Source organism: Bombus fervidus, unplaced genomic scaffold (assembly GCF_041682495.2).
Source record: "Bombus fervidus isolate BK054 unplaced genomic scaffold, iyBomFerv1 scaffold0133, whole genome shotgun sequence".
In the NCBI taxonomy this organism is placed as follows: domain Eukaryota; kingdom Metazoa; phylum Arthropoda; class Insecta; order Hymenoptera; family Apidae; genus Bombus; species Bombus fervidus.
The window spans coordinates 22,501-25,000 of NW_027212695.1; the positions used below are offsets into that span (position 1 = coordinate 22,501).

General features: G+C 50.8%; 1 non-coding gene across 1 annotated transcript; it reads left to right on the forward strand.

Moving 5' to 3' along the window:
- The first annotated feature begins 1,584 nt into the window (after positions 1-1,584).
- LOC139997659 (5.8S ribosomal RNA) lies at positions 1,585-1,739 on the forward strand. Its single transcript, XR_011803007.1, has one exon. It is a non-coding gene; the product is annotated as a 5.8S ribosomal RNA (ribosomal RNA).
- Positions 1,740-2,500: the final 761 nt, after the last annotated feature.

Genomic DNA, 2,500 nt, shown 5'->3' on the forward strand with positions numbered 1-2,500 from the left:
CGGAGGGGACCGCCGGCCGTCTCTCTATCCTCGCGAGTCTAATGCCTCGTTCCGTCGCTAGAGTTTTTCAAACTCTGCTTCTGGCTATCGGGAAGAATAGACCGCGCGCGAGGAAGAGGAACGACGACCGTGCGCGTCCCATCGATTTTTTTTATTTTTACCTGAACCACCGAAGTCGATTCAGAGGGGACCGCCGGCCGTCTCTCTATCCTCGTTGTCGTGAGTCATATGCCTCGTTCCGTCGCTAGAGTTTTTCAAACTCTGCTTCTGGCTATCGGGAAGAAACGACCGCGCGAGGAAGACGACGACGACGACCGTGCGCGTCCCATCGAATTTTTTTTTATTTTTACCTGATCGACGGAAGTTTCGTCCGGTTCGTCTCTTTTACCATCGTCTCGTCGACCCGTTCAGAGGGGACCGCCTGTCCATATCCTCGTTGTCGTGAGTCATATGCCTCGTTCCGTCGCTAGAGTTTTTCAAACTCTGCTTCTGGCTATCGGGAAGAAACGACCGCGCGAGGCCGATGGCTGCGAGTCCCATCGAATTTTTTTTAAACGCACGCACACACATACACCTGAACGGAGATGCGTTCCTTTTCGTCGCGATTTTTCGCGCTTTAGTCGTCGTTGTCGCCATCCGTTCGGAGGGGACCGCCGGCCGTCTCTCTATCCTCGTTGTCGAGAGTCTAATGCCTCGTTCCGTCGCTAGAGTTTTTCAAACTCTGCTTCTGGCTATCGGGAAGAAAAGACCGCGCGAGGAAGAGGAAGGACGACCGTGCGCGTCCCTTTCGAATTTTTTTTTATTTTTACCTGAGCGACCAAAGTGGATTCAGAGGGGACCGCCGGCCGTCTCTCTATCTTCGTTGTCGCGAGTCTAATGCCTCGTTCCGTCGCTAGAGTTTTTCAAACTCTGCTTCTGGCTATCGGGAAGAATAGACCGCGCGCGAGGAAGAGGAAGGACGACCGTGCGCGTCCCATCGATTTTTTTTATTTTTACCTGAACCACCGAAGTCGATTCAGAGGGGACCGCCGGCCGTGTCTGTATCCTCGTTGTCGAGAGTCTAATGCCTCGTTCCGTCGCTAGAGTTTTTCAAACTCTGCTTCTGGCTATCGGGAAGAAACGACCGCGCGAGGAAGACTACGACCGTGCGCGTCCCATCGATTTTTTTTTACCCGAACGATGGAGATGCATATCGGCTGTTTGCTTCGAATAACTGGACGAGAGGAACGAACATATATATATATCATGGGCTAGCCACCGTGCGCTTTCTTCGCGAGATCGTGTGCTGTACAGAGGATTCAGAATCGGGTGTTATATCCCCGTCGTTTCCTGACGAACGGAGCTTCGATCTCGTTGGTTGTTATATATTATAATGCACTTTACGCCCGGTCGGCGGGCTGCGTGTGTCGTCGCGCAGTCCGTCCGATTTCGTTTTCGAACGTATTTTCGTGTCGTCAATCATATGGCGACTTCCGCGCGTTCGATTCCCGTTGGTCGGACGTTTGTCGGATATCGGCTTCTTTCGAACCGAGAATAAGAGTACAAAAACCTGAGTACACAAACAAAAATCCATGCATAAACGATTACCCTGAACGGTGGATCACTTGGCTCGTGGGTCGATGAAGAACGCAGCTAATTGCGCGTCAACGTGTGAACTGCAGGACACATGAACATCGACATTTCGAACGCACATTGCGGTCCACGGATACAATTCCTGGACCACGCCTGGCTGAGGGTTGCTCACGTAAACCTAAGACTGCTTGCGTTGCGTATCGTTGCTCTCGGTCCGTATCTCTCTGTTCTTTCTTGCCTCGTCGACAGCCCGCCGTCGTTCGTTTTATCTTTAAACGAACGTTTCTGAGTCGGAGGACGAGCGCCAAGCAAAAGAATACGAATTAAAGAGCGGTCGAGGGCTCGTACGCGACGTACGAGCGATTGTTGGACGTTCGTCGGCGTTCGTCGCTGGATCGTGTGGAGACCGGCGTACGCATGCTCTCGATACAAATATATATGAAAAATCTATCGCGTTCACGGGAGACTCGCAAAACTACCTCCGTCTCTTCTCTGTCCCTTCTTGGCTTGACAACCCGCCGTCGTTCGTGTTTTACGAACGTTTCTGAGTCGGACGAAGCGCAAGAAGAAGGATACGAATTAAAAGAGCGCGGAGAGAACCGTCGTCGTCGACGCGGTTATCGAGATACACAGAGCGAGTTTTCTTCGTGGCCGATTTTTTTTTTCTTTTTGTATCAGCCTCTGCTACGTTTTGTTAGTCTTCGATAAGCACGAATGACCGCGCCCCCGACGTCGTCTTAAATGAATTTTTGGCGAGACTGAGAGAAAGCAAAAATATTTTTGAACAAAGTCAGTCGAGAGAGGAGAGAAAAGAGAACCAAGATATTAAAACCTAAACCTAAACTTGGTGGCGTAACGAAAAACTGTGTGCCTTAAAGAAACACAACCGTCTTTTCATCAAGATGTTTTTACTCGTACAGCCCCAGGG